Source organism: Nothoprocta perdicaria, unplaced genomic scaffold (assembly GCF_003342845.1).
Source record: "Nothoprocta perdicaria isolate Ctin4 unplaced genomic scaffold, notPer1 scaffold_304, whole genome shotgun sequence".
In the NCBI taxonomy this organism is placed as follows: Eukaryota; Metazoa; Chordata; class Aves; order Tinamiformes; family Tinamidae; genus Nothoprocta; species Nothoprocta perdicaria.
The window spans coordinates 739,181-759,998 of record NW_020455538.1 but is presented as its reverse complement, the minus strand read 5'-3'; the positions used below and the strand labels follow the sequence as shown (position 1 = coordinate 759,998).

At 44.1% G+C, this 20,818-nt stretch overlaps 1 long non-coding RNA gene across 1 annotated transcript; it reads left to right on the top strand.

The window, feature by feature from the left end:
- Positions 1-292: 292 nt before the first annotated feature.
- LOC112950017 lies at positions 293-9,575 on the top strand. Its single transcript, XR_003249926.1, has 3 exons — positions 293-320; positions 1,614-1,723; positions 9,370-9,575. It is a non-coding gene; the product is annotated as an uncharacterized LOC112950017 (long non-coding RNA).
- Positions 9,576-20,818: the final 11,243 nt, after the last annotated feature.

Genomic DNA, 20,818 nt, shown 5'->3' with positions numbered 1-20,818 from the left:
TTTAAAATTGAGAGATTATTTCCAGTCACTGAATGTCTTTTGTGTTAAATCCTAGCTATCTTAAAAGGTTATGTTAACAAGAATAAAAAAACCCACACAAGTCAGTTTACAGATTTAACTGTCAGCTCTTAATAATCTGCTAAAAATAACATGGATGATTCATTTTCTAATCTATTGAAACAAAAGTTATTTGTTCTTGGCAGTTATCTTGTTTTCGGTCTGTGCTGCACAAGGTATATCTATCAGCAAAATCAAAAAACACTGTGGTGATTTTTCTTCTTTGTATTTCAGGAGTGGAAAAGCATTTTCTAAAAACAAAGGTAAGTTTTTCATGTCTAGAAAAATATAGAATTGTAGAGTCTGTTGTGCATGCTCCACTAATCTAATACTAATAATGCAGTTTTTAAAGAGAAATATTTAATCAGAATTAATTTTAAACCGAACATCTTAAATGAAATATTAACAGTYAATATTTTCTAATCTTTTTATAAGGACTGTTTAAATGGTCTAGTAATAAAATAATGGCTGATATAATAATAATAAAATAATGGCTTATATAATAACTTCTGTTTAATTAAAATTATTCATCAATTGTATTAAAGCCATTTAGGTTTTAAATCCAAGTCATCTTCAGATTTCCAGCAGGCTTCACTTTATCTGCCCAGTTCTACAGCGTGAGGCCTTTGCTGACCTTTGCAGTGCTGCAATACTTTTGCCAAGCTGTTGAAAGACCAGTGCTTTGTAAGGCAGGAATGAATTATTKTATGTGGCTGTAACAGCCACAACTGCCCGAGCACTGTAAACAGCTCTGCCTATTATTAGCCCCCTGCCTGAAACTGCAGTGACTGGAGCAGGGCGAAGGCCTGCGGCCCTTTGGGGTGTCCCAAAAGGGAAGGGAAGGGCCCGGGAAGGGTCCCGCTGTCCCGGGGGAGCCGCAGCCTCTGGAGGCGGGAGCAGGGCCCCCTGCTCCACATCGCCGCCTGCGCCCTCGCCCCTTCCTGTTGCAGCCCGCCCAAGGATGCAGGCACATGATAGAAACACAGCRTTAGCAAAACATACTTGGGCTGAACATAATATTTATCTGTCTGTTCATAATAATTATAATTATTTGCTTTTTGGGGAACATTTACATAAACTATTTTTATCTTGACCATGCTAGGATATGACTTTTGCAAACAGCCATTCATCTGTGCCCACTTATGCTCTAGAGAACTCATTGTTCACTAAACATTTATAAAATTACTTGTATTAATATTAAAATATTATTAATGCATGCAAATGTGATACCCTGATCAGAATATAGAATAGTGCTATTTGAGCAGTTTGAGCAATTGCATGACTGAAACAGCAAATGTGGCTTGTAAACATGCACTGAGGCTGAAATTTGTTAGCAAATTATTTTGCAGATTGCAGATGCTTACTGAAATTAAATAGACTTCCAGAGATCTGCAGCAGTTTGGCTATCTGCTTAATGTAAAAAAAAAAAAAAAAAAAAAAAAAAAAAAAAAAANAAAAAAAAAAAAAAAAAAAACAAGAACACATTTTATTTGAATACCTGATTTGCTATTTTTACTTTAGTCATCTTTACTAACATCGAGCCACAATATTGACAGGAGGCATCTTCGATCCCAAACATGATGCAGAGGCGACTGGTGACGTAGAACCTGGTCAACTTTTGAACAGAGATATTCTTGCAAGTGGAGTGGCATCAGGCTGACAGAAGGTAAGCTTGTTAGAATTTGAACAACGTGGATAAAAGAAATAGTTCAAGGAGTTATTCTAAGCTATCTTTTTCACAAGTGATTATTTTTGTAGTTTAAACTAAAGGTAAGTGAATCAAAGGCTTTGGAAAAATGTGACATTTTTCTAATGTTGGTAGCTAACTCAGCTGGAGGGATCTTACCTGTAATACTTTCAGTGAATGAAGAAAAGCATAATACACTAAAGCAGGCAAAAATTAAAACATCCATTTGAAACCGTGTTTATTTAAATGTGTTTTTTATCACAGTACTGAGGAAGGATAAAGTGGTAGTGTTTAACTATATAAGAAAAATATTTATGTAACACCAGAACTTCCACTGCTTTTCTGTATTTGGCTTTGAAAGCTTGTCAGAAAGTTTCCTGCTGATTTCAACATTTCGTTTGAAGCTAAATCCATCAATAGGAGCAGACATTTGCAGAATGCAGATTGCAGGGGATAGTAAATTACATTATGTGGCTCTTAATTTTAAGCAGGAGTAACCTGATCTTGCCCTCTGCAATCTCATGCCAGGAGTTTCTCACGTTATTGCTTAGAGGCACCAGACCTTGGTTAGGAAACCCTCCTGTTGCAGCCGTGACTTGTTGTCATGACGTTTGTGTTAATGTTGTTAAACGCGGGTGTTGTTATCTTGTTATCCCGCCTCTGAGATTGAGCTGGGATAAAGTGAGACGCCCGGGAACTGCAGAGCGCAGAACAACTAGCACGCTGAACCTGGGTCCGTTTTATGATTCAGATATAAAGCAAGAGATGAGATGGACAGAGGAGCAGTATGGGTGGAACCAGGGACAAGTTTGGGTGGGAACGTGAGGAATTATAATCAAACTGTGGGTCTTAATTACAGGCTGCGTGATGAGGTGGTTCTGAGTTATTGAGAAGGCAGACACAGAAACAGGCACAAAGATTAACACTTTTTAGAGCCAGATGGGAATGACCTAGTGATTAGTCAGGAATTCAGAAACACACTGTGAATTTAACTCAGGCTCAAACAGAAAGAAAACTAAGCAAGACTATGTGTCAAGACAGTCAATAATAGTAAAGGCAGCTGAGAGGGAAGAGTAGATGTGACACTTATGTGCTTTAGCAAGGATTTTCATTCTCTCTTGCTTTCTATTAAGCAAAGAAATTCTGGAAAACAATGAATTTCCTTCAGGTGATGATTTTTTGTGGGGGGAAAAAAGCATTTAGAAAAAAAAAAAATTAATTACTATCATGCACTTCAGGTGGGATTTATCCCAGGCATGTTCCTCCTRATTTTCATTAGGAGCCTGAATGATGATGACCATTTTAGAATAGAATGTGTGATAACGTGAAGAACAGAAAATATTTGCCAGTAACATGGAGTTGAAAGTAGCTGCAGTCACTTCAGTTCCTAATAAAATAATATTAAACAATTAGAGGAGGCTCAAAATCAGTCACATGAAATTAAGGCAAGTGCAAAAGTCTATATTTTAGAAGAAAAAAGTCAAATGTATTAATGCTAAATGAGAAATAACTTGCTAGATAGCCCTGCTGTATAACAAGCAGCACCATAAAAATACTGGGTTTCATGACTTCGGACTGTTCTCTACTTTGCTGGTGATGCTGGAGAGGTTTCAGCCAAACCACTCTGTCCAGTTTTGAGTACCACACTTTAAAACAAATGTAGAAAATTAGACCCATTTTAGTGGGAAAAAATAAATGATGGGAAGTTTGGAAGATGTGTCCCGTGGGCAGTGCTGAGGAATATCACAGAGAGAATATAATTATGAATGATAAAAGCCACATGAAGCTTGGGTGACCAAATGAGGAATGCTGGAGGGGGCCTGGAATTCAGAGGCCAGTTGGGTGGCTGGTCGTGGTGAAGTGTAAAAATGAACAAGGAGGCTGAGGCTATAGGGAGTCTGCAAAGAGCTTGTCCTTGCCCTGTCTGGAGCAAGGAGAACATTTAAGGAATTTTGCCTAATTGACATTAATCTTACATACATTTGAAGAGAGACACGAAAAAAATAAAAAGAAAAAATAAGTGAAACATGCTACTGCTGAAACCCCTCTTATCACACACCACCACTCATATCATACACCACCAGTGTGTGATATAAATGCAGAGAACAATTTCTTATCACTAGGAAGGAGAAAGATCAGAACAAAAGCACTTTCTTTTGTCCATAAAAGTTGCAGAGGACCAGTAAATACTAATCATTTTTTGGTAGGCAGTAGTGTAACAATCGTTAACAGAGATATTGCAAAAAAGGCAGAAGTATAGGGATTCTCGTATCAAGGGAAAAGGAACAACTATCTAATGTATAGTGTAAAAAGCATTACAATTTGTAAAGAAATTAATCTCATGATTTACTTTTAAACTTCTGGAGATGGTTAATAGTGCAGTTTTCGTTGTGTTTCTCTGTAAGCTCTTGATGTGAAAATACATGATTTATTTGTTGTTGAGTCCAAATTCAAAAGGGAATGTTGGTTTGGATCAAATCATGTTTAACTTGTTACTACTAGAACAAAAATAAGTGAGATTCTGCTTGAAGCTCCCTCGTGCAATCGCAGTGGCCACATGCCTGCTCTTTCCTCATGAGCAGTGAACTGTTCAGCTGGGTTATGATATCATGTTCAGCAAGTTTATTACTTGAAAGAAGACTTTGATAGAAGGAACATAATTCTGTTAGAGTGATCAAAGATGAAACCCGTTATATAGAACTTAATGCTGATCTCCTTGTATGCACTCTAACAGTGGTATGTAGGAGTCTATAAAGATTTACTCTATTTACTTTTCAGCGACTAACACTCACTACCCGTGCAGCTTCCTAACCGTGCATTTTTGCAATCAGCTAACACTAACAGGAGTGAATCTAACTACTTTTTGACTTGATCATTAGCCAGCACGCAGGCTTGTGTGGATCTCTCTGCTGGAGACAGTTGTTTGAGAGGTATTTAGAGAGAAGTAGTTTCAGCCAGTGGATTTTCCTATCAATCTTCTGTGTTAGCCTCTCCCTTCTGCTGGAGGCTCAGCACTGAGATGTGTGATTAGATACAGCAGTTCAGTAGCATTGGACTGACAGAGCCCTGCAGTGACACAGCAGAAACCCCTCTTCAGTTGTGTACTGAAAAAAATGATTTAGGTAGGAAAATAAACTTGGGTTAATGATAACACGGTAGTATTTCATGAAATATAATTTGATGCTACTTTTGAAGTAAGTACCCTATAATTTCCCAGTTGTTTAAAGGAACACAGTCTCAGCTGTGCACGGAGTTCCTCACCATTTGTACATCTCTAGATAGGTGTTGAAATCCACTCTGATGATTCATTTCTATAGTAATGTGTCTGTGTAGTTAATATTTTTCAGACTTTCTTTAGCATCCTTATAGTGATGGTTCTGGCCTGTGGTATGAACACACCTGATCATATGGCATGAGTGTTTTTAAATATATGCTCAGTCCTGTCATGACAGTAATGTTACAGGGATATATGAAAAGCAGTAAGGAGAAGAATGTACTTTGAATCAGCAATTATTTGTTGAGTTTTCTGTGTACCTTTAAAGTATTAATGAAATAAAGTGCATGCGCAGGCTGCCGGCAGGGCAGTCAAGGAGCAACTGCTTCATTCGCCAGGCCAGCCCTTGCTGGTATTTGCCACGGATTCCTGGACTGGAAGGAAATGCTGTTTATACTTTCCAGACTTCTTGATGGAAAGCAAGAAGCTCATTTTCAGCATAATTTGTAGAAAATTTATTAAATATTGACACTAATTAGATTAGCGTGACTCAGAATAATATTGCTATTAATTTGATTAGACTGAATTTAAGAGGAAACTCTGTTTAACTTAATGTCCATAATAAATGAAGAAGCAGGTACTAGTGAAGCTTTCCTCCTCCATAAAAAAAAAGGACCAGAAAGATCAGAAAATATTTTTCATATTTTAGGCTCTGAAAAGCCATACCTTTCCAGGCATTCAGTGTTACTAGTTTGCAGTACAATTCCTGTGTACATGAACTGCAAAATAAATCTTGATAGTCTCTTCAGAACTGTAAGTGTTGTTGATCAGATCTCCTGCAACCAGTGAGGTCTGCTGCTCGGAATGAATGGATATCCATTTACCCCGTGATACATGCAGCAGCTGTTCATGGATAAATGGAGGAACAGAAATAGGAATGTCAGGGGAAAATGGGAATGAGGCCAGTGGCTCTGTGCGCAGCCCRAGCCTGCCTGGCCGCAAGCCCGTGCGGTGCAGATCACTCGGCCGCTTTTGCCGCTCGCTAGCRGAGCAGCCAGGCCAGCAGCCAGCCAGAGCTTCAGCATGAAGATGCTCCTGATTTGTCTCCATGGGACAGTTGTTTCCCTCCTCCTGGCTCGGAAGGTCGCGGGCTCCTGGTGCCTGCGGCAGGCGCTTGGTCCCGYGAGAGCCCCAGCACGCTGGGCTGCAGCTTGGGACTACCCGCAGGCTCCGCGGCTCCCTGCCCGGCTTCCTGGGAAAGGAAGGAGCAGGTCCGTCACCCTGCAGCGATGACATGACTAACACCACTTTCCTGGAGAGAACCTGGTCCTCTTGGGAGCACCAGCACTGCTCTTACTCTTCACTTGCTTGAGAAAGCAGCAGAAAAGAAGTGAAAGGCTTTTGCATTTCCTGGGCAAGTGGTAACGCACCCAGGTTAGGGCAGGACTGTGTTTTGAAGATAACTCTCTGCTGAGTTTCTCCTATGAGACATCTGARTGCTGGGCTTGCTGGTGGCAAAAGGATGGCAAGTAGGACATAAGATTGAGCCTTGAAGGAGCCCGTTTATTCCTTCTGTTGTTGKCCTGCGGAGTGAACTTGCCTCACTGAGACTCAGTTTCCCCCAGGCAGAGCTAATGATATTAACTTGTTGAAGGGAGGGAGAAAAACGTCTTGAGCAAACCAAGTAATAAGATAATAGCAGCTGGCACACTCCTGCTATCTAAGTACCATATGTAGTATCTGCAAACCTTATGTGTTTATTAAAAATTACAAAGCAACTATATTAGCAACTCTTGAAATTTCTTTCATCTTACTGATACCTTCTAGAGGGAAAACTACTTTTTTCATTCCAGGGGAAAACTTTTTTTTTTTTTTTTTTGAGACTAGACAGTTTTGTTGTTTTAGTAGAGACACTTAATCCTCCAAATAAACATGTATGAGCATAAGCAGTGAAGACATAGTTCCTATTTATTCCCTGTCCTATTTAATATTATCATCTCGCAGAAGTGAAAACAGGATGTTCCTGGGTCTGCTGTGCAGAATTTCTACAAAAGACGAGGATTTAACACTGCTTTTCTGTGTCTGTTCCATTAGAGCTAAATAGGAATTAGTAGCTGTAGATAATTGTCTCTAACTGCAGGAGACTGGGTACAGATAGCAAGATAAAGACCCTGCCTGCAGAGCCTGTAATTTGGTAACAACAGGGAGGCTGCAAAGCTGGCAGACTAAAGCTGGGTGGATTAGTGGGGCAGTTGAGGAGGGAAGAGGCTCCCCTGGGGCAGGGGATGAAGGGCGGCCACCACGGTGTAATCCAGGTGACGARCACGTGCTTCAGCACATGGCTTTGCTGCTGTAGCAGCAAGGTTTTATTGCAAAGGTGCAAAAAAGGAGTATAAACTGGTGGGTGTGCAGAGGAGGTCGTAGTGTCCTGTGTTCAGCTTTCACTAGGGTTCGGAAAAACTAGAAATCAGAAGCCTTACTGATGTGTCTGAGAGTGAGACTCTTCCCAGACTTGTTTCTAGTTGAGATTCTAATTCCTTATATGGCACACRGAATTCAGAGGGTTTTACCCAAAAAGTAGAATTGACCTTATATCTTCATTTAAATCACATTCCATCCCCTCAGCAGTATATTGCAGAAGTGGGCTGCTTCCCATTGCTTGATTTTTGTTGTTGTTGTTTGATCAGTTTTTTTAAATTGGTTTGTATAGATATGAAGGGAAGTGCCAAGACAAAGGAAACAATTCCTGGACTACATTATCTAAACCATTTCTGTAGTACTACAATATTACTCTTTTTACTGCTTTCATAAGAGTCCATGGAAGGTTACTAAGCAGCTGCTTGTTAAAATGGTAGCACATAGCATGTCATGGTCCAGCTAAGCATTTGTGTATATATAAATATTCTTCCATTATAGGCGTATAACAATTTATTATCTTTTCTGATGGACTTTTTTTTAAAAAGGTACTTAGTACTGAAATCCAACAATAAGTTTTAGTATACAAGATTCGGAGACAATTCCTGACATTTTAATGAAATATCCACTGATTAATAYAGTACAGAATTCTTTATTCCATAGTATGGTCATGGGTGAATGTGCAGTCTGCCAGTGAGAAGACTAACTGCTCATTGCAATATGCAAGTTGAGTGTGTTCTGTGTTCGAAATACTCATTTCAGTTTACATACACTTGCTTGGGATGTTGAACTCTCCTGCCAGAATCTTTGGAAATTTCTGAGAACGTGATTTTCTTGTCCTCATTCTTTTAAAATCACCAGGTATCATTTAGGGTAATGTATATAATTGCTGAAACCTGCTGGGTAATTCCGTGTCCCTGCCTCACAAAATTAACCCATCAGCCACTAGATGCCCAAAGGTTTATTCATTCTGAGCTGTAACACACACATGCGCCTCTTCTCAGGAACGTCCGACTGGCAAAATTCCATTCCAGGAAATTAGATTTCACAGATCTCCAGTTGTAGCTCCTCAAAGTATGTGTTTCCATTACAATGCAGGAAATCTGAACTTCTTCCTTTCTGATTTATGTGAAATAATTGAGGAAGTTGCTGCTTCAAGTCCCAAGGGTCCAGAAATGAACAACCTCCCATGATTTATGTAGTCTTATACCCATCATATTTCTGAATTTTGAGAGCCTTGCACAAAGGCTTTCTGTAAGCTAAACAATAATACAATATTCATAATTTCATTTATTTAAACTTCTCAATTAAGGAATCCTGGGAGTAGAATTATGTTAAAAAGSAGACCAGATCACTGAGTCGGATTGGGGGAGGAGGACGTGCTTCTGTTTCTAACTCCATTCTCAAGAAAATAAGTGTAAAAAAAAAAGATCTTAAGTGAAAGATCCTTATTTTATCTTTTATAGATCATAGTAAATTGCCTTAGCTATACCTAAAGGCAGACTTGCTTCAGAATTTGCTCTGTAAGATTTACAAGCAAGATTTACTCCCACTGGCGAGCTGTGGGATGCGCTAGCGCAGCCGGTTCCGTGAGACCCAGATAACCTCCACCCCTGCGAGTACATTGTGCCCCTACCCATGCAGGGCTCGTGCTGGCACGCTGAGAGAGGCCTCCGTGCTGCTTCTATCTATCTGGCAGCGCAGAGCCTGCTCGGACCAGCACCGCGTGCAGGAGCTCCTGCCTGTGGCTCTGCGGCTCTCACTGGAGCAGCGGTGAAGGGTGAAGGCCGTTACTGGTTGGGCTCCTGCACAGTGGGCTGAAGGTTCTGTCAGATCTTGTGTGGAAACAAAATAGATCTCCGTGTGAGGAGTCTGGTGAGCAAAATCCATAGGAATTTAACTGTCTAGACATTCCTTTGCGTTTAATCTTTATAGAGCAATGTGTTTATGCTGTACCTTTCCTTGTTGCTATGTTCAGAATTCTTCTCATTTCTAGCAGAAACTCCCATCTCCGACTGTTATTGCATGGAGTGAGCAGCATGTTCCCTCAGCRTGTGATCTGCCCACCGCATACCTGCAGTCCCACCTGCGCTTCCAGGGCAGTGCCCGCCAGGGTCCCAGGGAACACGCTCCCATGAAGGCACTGACCAGCCCTGACGGCATCGCAAGCCAGAGGCCAGTGAAGGCTGCATTTAGAAATGGAATGGAAAAAGGTGATGGGATAGCTTCAGGGCTGTGGGTGTTGTAGAGACAGTTACAGTTTAGGCTGTATTTTATCTTGTATTTTTCCTTGGCTATGTTACATTCTTTACTGTCATCTCCCTCTAACAGAAAATAATTTTCACTCCTATTATACACCATTATGTTATACTCCTCCACAGTTATCATTCATTAGGAAGATGTCTGATTGTCTAGTTGACCTGATTTCCATGCTCCTGCAGAGCATTCCTGGAGAAYGGAGCAAGTAGGGGAAGCACCCGGCCTGGGAGCTCAGCGAGGAGCTCAGTGAGGAGCTCAGCGAGGCCAGCGTCGTGTCGGAGCTGCCACAGCCTGGCGAGACCACGGGCTTCCTGCCACCTTCTGCCTTTCCTCGCTGCTCCATACGCTGTGGCAGAAATGAGATGCGCTTGAGGACTTTTCATGGCTTCAACGTAAGATCCGTGTTTGTGCTTGCAAAGTAGAGATCCGTGTAGATTCCTAGTCGTGCTTGCTCAGGCGTTTTGGTGTTGGTCGTGGGCCTTGCTTTAAGCCCGTGTGCCTGGATGGTTGAACATCTTGGCTTTGGTGTTGGGATTAGGGAGGCTCATTAGCAGTTGAACCTCTGACCTGAACATCAAAAAGTGAGGAGGAGAAAAGGCACAGGCTATTCTGATTCTCCCAGACATTTCTCAGGCCCTAAAAAACAGGTGTTTAAGGAAAATAGATCCATGTGAGAGTAGCATTTTTAAAGCATCCCAGAGGAGCGGAGGCCAGCAGGGACCTGGGGGCTGGCTGGCTCATGCCCTGCTCAGGCAGGGCCACCCGGAGCAGCGGGGTCCCCGTGTSCCTGTGGGTCTGAGCATCTCCAAGGATGGGGACGATGGAGACGCCGCTGCCTCTCCGGGCACCCCAGCCCAGCATTTTGAGTAGAAGCTTCTATAAAGCAGTTGCATAAATGTACTTTCGCTTTGAAACATTTATTTTATTGGTCTCGGGCAAGTGCTGGCACGTCTTCAACTGGATTTGTTTAATAAACTGGATTAGCCTCTTTTGGAGTCGCTTGTTATCCTCGAGCTGTCTCACTAAGGATAATCCCTGTTTCTGTTTAACGAGGGCCGCGCAATAAGAGCAGAGTGGCGGTGGGCGGCCGGACGCGTGGCGCCAACGCGGCTCCCGGCCCRGTGCCCGTCCCGGTGCTGCCCGGCTCTCCCGTCACCGCGCGGCCCTTCGCTTCTGAGCAGGGCCAAAGGGGCTGCGAGTGCCCCTCGCGCCTGCGCCGTTCCAGCTCTCTCAAACAGTCTGGAGACAGTGTAATTTGTCTTCCTCTCCACTCGTTTTGGTGTTTAAAACCCAAAGTTTGGCGTTAGGCCTCTCCCAATGAACTGGTTGCACAAAGCCGGTCCTTAAAGACGCGATTCGATCATCTTTGCTTCTATGCTGTGACTAAGTTGTCAAAAGACAGCTACGTTTTTCCAGAGTTGTGTAAGARTATAAATTATTTGGGTGTAAACAGAAGACGTGTCTGAACTACAATAGCATCTTTATATTCTGTGTTGATCACAAGAACATCAGTTGTCATCAGATCATAACTCAAGTTTGTAGCAAAAACRAAGTAGATACCATAAAGATGAGGGTTTTTTTTCAGAACAGAACTGGGAATTGGAGTCATTCAATCATTCATTTTCACAGGACTTCATTTGTATAACATCACAGAGATAACAAATTGACAGGCTGCACCCTGCCAGAGAGGCATGCCATTTGAACAGCAGGCTGCCCCTTAGAAAGAAGAAATGTCATCAGGCATTGAGAAAGCCTTCCAGAAGAAGAACAGGACGGTTATGTGGACTCTACAGTTGTGTTACACGTGGGGAAAGGAGGGGGACGAAGGCTCGGGYGGATGAGCTGCTGCAGGAGGGTCAGCAGCAAATGCAGAGCTGCCTCCCGCAGCAGGCCCACCAGCAGGGCCTGCTGCAAGCTTTACGTGGGCTTATATATTAAAATGTGTTAAAGGTGGCCTTTTAACTGCCGTAGATCTGTTTCCTCCTGGAAGAGAGGCTGACTTGCCTAAGAGCTGCTTGAATGGGAAGCGTGCGCGTGCTGGCCCGGAGGGCTGGGGACACCTCCTGCAGTGTCGGGGTCTCCCGGGTGTCCCGTGGCCACCAGCCATGGCAGGGGCTTTGCCAGCCCTTGCCGTGCTCCCCGGGCCCTGGGGCTCGAAGGGGTCTCTGCTCTGCCCCGCCGCAGCCGTGGAGCCTGCGCCGTGCTGCACACGCACCCGGCTGCGGCCAAGGTCTCCGCTCTGCTTGGTGCGGGGCCACATCGGGCAGCACTGAGCACCCCGAGACTGAGAGCAGTTGGGCCTTGCGGGCTGTGTTTTTSGAAGAGGAAGCAGCGTTGTCTGGGCAAAGCCAACCCTTAAAAAGTCTGTGTGACAGACRGGTCGTCTCATTTCCAGGAAGGTGCTGGTTGGTTTGGGGCCACTTCTTGTCAGAGGTAGCTGCTTATGCACAGCACAGATCCAGTGACCGAGCGGCTGGAAAGCAGCGCTACAGCCTGTCTGCCAGGACACACAGATGTGCACGTTGATGGTTTCAGTAAAGCCGGGGCTGTGCTGAAGCTGCAGGGTGGTGAATATGCATTTGATGTTCCCCTGGTGCTGCTGAAAGCCATCGGAAAATAGAGCCTACCTAGAATCCCCAGCAACTGTCCTGTGCCACTGCTTACCACACATGCCCTTCATAATGCATAATGTTCGTGCATATGTTTGTGCATAATGGGAACCTTCCCCTCATCATTTCCATGGACATCTGGCTGCTCCTGGCTGTGCTTTCTGTGCCAGGCACAAAGTGGGGCTCCCTCTCCGAGGGCAGAGGAGCGGACACGTCCCGGCCGCGGCGCTGAGCTCCGCGTTTGCTCCACACAAGCGGCAGGGCACTTTACTGCGGGCTGGGCAAGGAAGGGGTTCCTCTGCTGAGTATTAAAATGTACTATGTAGTGTGTGGCCGTGGACGCTAGCAGTTTATCTTGAATTTAATTGTTATTTGCACTTGTTGATTTTGGTTCAAATCAGCAGGTTTACTTAATTTTTTGTGTAATGTGAAAGAACATTTTTCTTCTTACACTGTGTTATTGGGGTAAATTTTTTTTTTTCTCAAAACTGATAGGGATCTAATGTGACGGCTAAAGAATTTATCTAGGTGACAGTAATGACATTCCTCTCCTTTGTAATGACATGTCCACATTGCCATTAATTTGTGCAAGAAATCAAGTTCATTATTTCCCGCTTGTAGATTTACCTGTTACTGACATTTGAGTAAACTTACTGTTGGAAATGTGTGTAAAATTTAAACTCATTGATGCTTACAAATAGGGAGAGAATAATATCTGTCCTGAGCTATGTTTGTGTCTTCTCCTCTCTGACATAGTGGTGAAATATGTATTTGACATATAACTGAGCCCAGGAAACAACCTGGCCTACTGGCAGTATAAAAGTTGAAGATTTATGCAAGTTAGCCTTGCATAGAGAATTTATATTCCTGATGTTCTCTGAATGGATGACATAAAATAATTTAGTCTTAGCAACCAAATGAATAAGGAAGGATGTGGTATAAAACATATTGGTTATRTGTACCACAATAGCAAGGTTATAATTTTCAGCAGGATTTGGCCTAAGATCAGAGATGGGATAATTTCGTATGGTTTTGTAATTATATAGATTTTTTTCTTTAAATTAGTACTTTCCTATTCCTTTATATATACACTTTAATCACATACGGCAGGATATTTTTTTCTTTTATGTGCCTCCTAACTGGACCAGTAGTCAGTTCCCAATTTTTGACTTGAGAATAAGCATGTTGCTTTATGGATCAGGCTCTGTATCAGCCTAGTTAGTTGCTATGAAGATAAAAATCACTACCCAAATGAGAATTTTGCAAACGATCCTTGTTTTTAAAGACCTGCAGCTGAAGGCACTGTTTGGAGCAGGCTCCAAAGGGCTTATTTACCTAGAGAGAGAGGGGGAGAGAGGGAGAGGTGGTTTCAAACGGTGTGGGCTGAACTCCCCTGTTTTGTTTTCCTACCTAAATGTTTCTTTTGCTTTAATCTTTATTTGTTGATCACATGATATCACTTAAGTAGTTCTTTTAGTGGGGGATTCCTCCTTATCTTTGCTTACCGTTTGCTCCTGCTCATGCGACAGAGTAGCCCAGGTTTGTGGTCGTGTCGCCCCTGGGAGATCAGCCTCACTAAGCGCAGTTCTGTCGAAGGGGCTCTGCACGTGGGGAGGCAGGCAGGGCTGGCGARCTCCCTTGGCCTAATTCTCTTTGCTTATGTCACTGTATCTGAACAGCAGGTTCTTGAAGGTCAGTACATGCATCAGAAGATACACTGGCTAGCTTTTGGTCTTCCCTTGGACCGCTCTGTAATTTTCCTTTCTTTCTCTTACCATGTTATAGGAAGCGTCAAGTGAGATGTTATCTTGATCAGAGAATGGAAAGCTGTTCTGTACAAGCTGAATAGTCTCCAGACTTGCCCCAGAGCTCCTCCAAGGCCTCCATGCTCCTGCTGTACTGCTTCATGATCCCCATTGTGCACTGGGACAAAACATCCCCAACTCCATTTGTACCTCACTCCTGTGCCCCCATCCATAACAAGTGATCCATCTGCAATGACATCCCACTTGGAATGACCTTCAGTGAGAACATACTACTGGATCCCAGTTCTCACATGTAACAGCATTGTATAGTTTGTATACTGAAAAGGTTCAGTTTTGAGAGTAGTCATTCTGTGTTCTGACCTCTTCTCCTTATCTTCTTTTCCTTGATGGCTGGAAATATCTCTCAACTCCTCAGCATTATCCTTGAGCTTTACAAAATTTTATTCCTCCCTCCCCATGCCTCCTTCTCTCAGTCTGTCTTTTGCAGGGCTAAGGAAAAGGATTCCCAGGATGCTTCCGAAATGCTGAATTCACCTGGCACTGCACACGGGTAGCAGGTATCTTGTAAAAGATGCAGGGTATCTTTCTGGTGTTTTCAATTTGCTCTGCTTTGATAGTGAACACAGATCGTTCTACGAAAGCAGCAGGGCTCTCCCCACCTGCAGCTCTGCAGCACGGTGGCTGCACCGTGCACACGTGTGTCTGCGTGCGCCCGGGGCTCTCCTGCCCGCGCAGGGCCGTCGACGCCTGCTCAGCGGGAGGCTGATCGCCGGCCTCACCGGCCGCTTCCTCAGCTTGGCACATCTCACTTGCACACAGCACGTTTCCAATGTTCCAGTGGAGAAATAGAAGTTGGTTACTCTGCTATCTATCTGTGCCTTCTAAAAAAAAAAAAAAAGAGAAAAAAGGATTGGTAACATTTTAGTTTATTTCTTTAGGCTTATCTAAACAGAAAGTGCAAGTTAGACAAAGCAGTCAGAACTTCTGGCTTAGACTTCTTCCTTGGGGGTTTTAGGATCCTGGCAGGTTTGAATTCTGGAGCGAAGCAGTGGCAATGCGGCACTGCGAGCGGGTCAGAGCGGCCCTGGCACACGGGGCCGGGCAGCTGTGCTCTCGTCCCCATGGGTGCCTGTGGGGCCCTACGGATATCCCCATCTCGGGAACCCAGGACATGAATCCCGCTGCTGGCGCCCAGGCCTCGAGAGCGGCAGCAGGAACAGCTTCAGCTTGCAGTGCCTTTGGGGACCTGCTCTGTGCCCCGTTACTGAAGGGAGGCAGCACCTTCCCTGCATGCTGCTTTTTTCAAGCTGTACTTTTTCCCCTCCTTGGTGAAAAATAAGGTTAGCCCCATGTAGCCACATCGTGTCTGTGCTTAACATTGAGCATCCATAGAGCTCATGGTTTCCAGGGCTGCTGTTCTGTAAGGACCATTTATACACAGCATATACTTGCATTAAATGATGAGGTTAAATTTAACATTGTCTTTAAGAAAACACCCAGGCAACACATCCCAGCTCTAAGGGTAAAAGTCTTCTGAATCTTTAAACATTTCTATGACCCTGGTTAATGCCGGCAACTGTAACTATGTATTTTTAGAATTTAGAAGCAGCTCTTGGCAGCAATTAAAAAAAAAAAAAAAACAAGCTGGAGACAATGAAATATTAGGGTCTTGCCTGTGTTCCGTCCACTTGTGCAATCTTATGAGTCTTCTCTCAAAGTTTATGGTTATTCTCAACTTGTCTCAATAGGAACAACATTTTGTTCAGATTTATCGTGTGTTTAAAAGAGCGTTCATGCTGATTCCCCTTTGAAAAATGTATTTTCATGGAGGGTGTCTGATTTTGTTTCAGCAAAGCGCTCTGAGTACTTGAATGTGCGGCCTGTGTGTAAGTTCAGCAGGAAGAGTTGATTAACCTTTTTTCTGGAAGCTGTTCAAAGGTGTAGTAAATAGTTTTGAAGGTTCTCTAATAAAGTACAGCGCCGGAGGTTATAAAAGAGCTTGGTCAATGAATAATCAAATGAAACTGCCGTGCGTGMATTGCCGGTATCCCGATGCTGGGCAGCAGAGGAGGGCGGTGTTGCCGTCGCTGCAGCTGGGAGCCCGCGGGGCACGCCGCACGCCGCCACACCGCCCTGCTCGCAGCTTTGCAGGCTTGCTCCAGCTGTTGTCCCCGGAGCAACGGGAGGATGGCTGGCTCCTTGGCATCCTTGAGCCCCCTCGTCTCGCTCCTTCGCTGCCACTTTCAGGTTCTTGCTTTGGAAGTTCGGTAAAAGTAATCTGTTGGTTGGCTTGGTTTGGTGCTAAGTCTAGGTTAGCCCAAACTCTATTGTCTTCAAACAGTGCAGATTTTGGAGAATCGTGCAAATGTCAGTCACCTCTTAACAGTTACGAAAAAGTGCATTAATTTTCATATTACCTTCTTATTTGACTACTATATCTTGGAAGCAGTTTTTCTTTTCATGTCTAGTTATGGCTTAGATACGTACAGAGCTGTGTTTCCCTTGTAAATCTTCAAAGGATTTTCCTGCTTTCACCTTCATGCTTGTTCCACAGTTGCAAAGAAGCAAACTTTCTGGAGAAAAAGGAGTAGTCGAGCTTCCCGTTAAAGGCAGTTCAATGGAATATTTTCAAATTATTGTTTGGATATGTAACTCATGACACATCTAATTTTACCTCTTCAGCCTTGTGTGCTGAACCACAAACAGTTACAAATTGATACTCAAAATATCTGGGCAGTAAATGAAATAGTAACACATGAATTTCATATCCATTGTGCATTCCTTGGTGGTAAGGGACTTGATTTTGATCTCCTCTCTTGTGCTTTTAATAGTTTGACAAATATAAGATCCAAAGGCAAAGAAATACAGAACTGTCTTGCACGGGAATCTTTTTAGATGACACCTGTGTTGATGCAGGGTGGAAGCAGTAGCTGGATCCACTATCAAGAATGACTTAGGGGGCTGGTAATACAATGCAGTTGTAGAACTGGACGAGTTAACAGGACAATTCTTCCTCAACTTTGTGTTAAAGCAAAGATTGATGCAAGGATGGTCTCAGGGATGAGGAATCTTGGAGAGAAAATTAACAGATGTTAGAAAATTAGCAGCTATGAAAATATGGACTGAGCTCATTGCTACATTTGCTGTGGATGTGAAGAAGAGATGCCAAGTTGCGTTTTATTTAGGGTGACGGGACGTGACACAGYGCTGGTATCAGAACAGTGCGTGATTCCCTTCAAATGCATTCTGACTCGTGTCGGTGGCTGCTGTGCCAGCACTGCTGCTGTTCCCGCAGCAGCACGGGAGGACTTGCTTCTTCCTCGGCTTCCTCACTGACGCCGTATGAATCTGCAGGGCCCACCTCGCACAGCCTTTCTCTTGGCTTTGCTCAGCCCTCCCGTGCCTGTCCGAGACCCTTTCATTACTGCAGGACACCCCGAAGGAGAGTCGGACAGTCATTCTTTTCCATGGCCAACAAGCAAACAGGCAGCCATGAGGATGTGCGGCAAGCAAAGTGGGACCTAGGGTGGAACTGGCCAGCTGTGAGCACTGGAACAGCAGATAGGAGAAAATACCAGGAGATTTGCTCCTTGTGTATGAAATAAGCATTTGGAACAGTGTTTAAGTTAAAATAAATAAGCCAGAAGGATAATAAACACATTATGGGCTCTTCGCTCTCTTCTGTGAATGGCCAACAGCATCTGAGCTTCAGAGATGCCAGTGAGGGACCGACTCGCTATGTGACCCACCAGTATGTGCAAGTCCTTCCTTTGTATCACACAAGCTATGGGAARTATTCTGAGCGCAGCAGATTGAAAGACTGCAGTGTCTTCTGAATTTCTGGAAGCTTAGACTATAATATATTGTATATCTTGGCAGGATGCTTAGGAGAACATAACCTGGCTTGCTACCAGTGCGAAAAGCCCCAGCTTTTTTTTTTAATATTATTTTTAAACAGTTCTTCACTGCTTTCCATCACCATACTGTACACAGATCTTGGTGAGCAAATCCGTTGCMGTTGTTTTAGAACTTGGCAAAAACAGTCCACTGGGGCTTAAAAAATAGGTTGAATCTCACCAGAACACAGTTCTGGAATACTGTGAAAACCATTCCCCTATCAACTGTTTTTTTGCTTTCTCTCTTCCATTCTGCGTCTGGTAAAATTAGAAGCAAAGACCTTCTGACCTGCACAGAGAGAAGGATGTTGGCTCTCTCTCTCTGCAAATAAACACAGGAGAATATATTAAATTGCCRAGTTCAAGTTAGACCATCTCGTGGAAGTTTGAGGTTAAAAGACATGTAGGAGGGAGCCCTATACTCACGCAGTTATTCACCTGATGACTTATCAGTTTCTAACACTGGGGAGGACAGATTTATGCTGGCTGATCTGGAATGATAGTCTTGGAATTCAGAAGTCACGGCTTTCCAGCTTGTGAGAGCACCTTAGGTCGCACAACGGGAACAGTCTGCAGCGTTTGGCTTCTCCTGCAAATGGGACATGTGTCCCAGGCTTTCCAAACGCGTTGTGAGACCTCGCCAGCTGCCTGTCTCCAAACTGGTCATGGTAATTGCACCACGTTGTTGCAGACTGACTAGGAATAAAGAAAAACACAGACCGTGGATTGGAAGATGTAGAGTTAACTTTCAGTATTGGTGATACAGCACCATCACCCTTCCAAATACAGTATTTCCCCAGCCTCATGGGCAGCCTGGGCCAGGGCTGGGCACCCTCACAGGGAAGAAGTTCCTCCTCACATGCAGATGGAGCTGCCTGATGCTTTATACTGAAACGAGATCCACAGAGAGTTTTAACTCCACACACGTGTACCTGCTTGAGCTCGCCGTTCCACCTGCTTTAACTTCCTTGAGGGAGCCTGTGTTTAGGCACATGTTCAAACACAGGTGCTCTTGTGCTGCGCTGGATGCCATTGTGAGTGTGTTTGCATTGCTCAGGCCCGCGCTCCCCTTCTTGCCTGGCACTGAACCTATCTGTGCACTAGTCAGGGGGTTGTCTGTCACTCTGCCCTGTCCGTGATGTGGCCCCATGGTCCCTGGCAAGGCTGGGCCCACGGGGTTGGTACTGGGTCAGTACTGCTCCTCAGGGGTGGCTGCTGATCTGGAGACAGTCTCCTGCTTTCTTCCCTCTCCCSACTCGTTCCTCCTTCATGGACACTGCACTCCAGCAGCAAGTTCCCTTCAGGCCTGCAGCCAAGGTCTACCTTAAACAGAGAGCGTCCTTTATGTTCTCTGAAGATAAGAGATCATATCTTTTTTATTTTCTGTCTTGTATATATGCAAAAAAAAAAGTTTTCTAATACTCTGTGTTCTTGTTTCTGATACTCTGCTGAGGAATCTCCACCCAGCAACCCAGGCTGGAGGGATTCTCCCTAGGATCTGTGTGCACTGTGTGTTGTCAAGTGTGACAGATGAATGAAAGATTAACCAAGTTGTTTAAGCTGTAATAAACATTCATAGTCCTTTTTTTTTTTTTTTTTTTTTTTTTTAATCAGCTTTAAACTGATGGCCCAGAATACCAGAAGCTTGAAACTTAAGAGCAGAGCAGCTTTGGATCAGATTGCAGTGGCAGTATTTTAACCCAAACACAATCCTGCTGATTTCTGGGTAATTTGTTCTTTCAGTTTATGCTCAGAAACGTTTAAAGGATGGTGACAAGTTGGAATTCATATACCTCCAAACGGAGAAAAGCTGTCTGTTAGGAAAGCCTGGCCTTTTTAACGTGAGTAATGAGTTTCCTGGCGGCTTTGGGGAGGCTGGGCTTCACCGYGGGCACAGAGCTCACGCGGGCACAGAGCTCACCGGGTCCCTCCCTCCTCAGTGCCRGCAGCCCGCCATCCCCCTTGGCTTAGGCTTGGCTTAGGCACTGTGCGAGAGGCACCCGGTAACTGCAGTGAGGCGAAAACCGAACCCTGGCACCTCAACACGCTCACTGTTACTAGGCAAACTGCATAGCAGTGATATAGTGATGCTGTTGCCGGCATACCAAACCGTTCTGTCACTTCGGGCACTTCGCATGTGTTGTAATTTACTCGTAAAATTGCATCTTTCCTTTCCGTGAAACATTTGTCTCTCCTTTGAAGCTTGCTTTTGGCTGAACTCCCCTTCTCCATCGTACCTGTACCCAACAGGAGCAGGCTGAGCAAGAAGGCTCCCGTGCCACGCTGTCCTCCTCACTGGGCACCGCATCCCTAGTCTGGGAACATCCCTGGGGCCCTGACTCCTCGGGATAATGCAAACGAGGCAACAACACATTTGCAAATGATCTCTTTTGGAGCCCGCGTTAAAATGAAAAGGCAGGTTTCAAAGGTAAATTTTTAATAGGAGAGCATGCAGCTCGTGGAGAGAAGGCAGGGAAGGAATTACCTAAGTGGAAAAGGGAGCTGCTCTGCCTTAGCTGACGGTTGTGAACCGAGGGACAGAGTTGTTTGCTTGCAGGTGGTGGGTGGTGTCGTGGCAACCGGCTGACCGCTAAACCCTGCGGACRTGGGTGTAAATAAACACGGAGGCCGGGGGCAGCCTCCCCGCGCTTAGGTTTAAGTGCTTTGGTGCAAAGAGATAAATTAAAACCCATGAAAACAAAGATACATAATTATAGTGACAGGGAGTCGTAATTTTTGTTAAATGTGTTTGTATTACCCACAGCCATAACACGTCACCCTGACTTCAATTTGTGCAGGTTTTTTAAACAAGTCTATAAAATAGTGTTAAATTCAGATAATTGCTTGGGAGAKTATATGAAAGAAAAAATATTTTGAGAGGTAAACATCAAAATATTTTCTCTCAGATTTTAAGG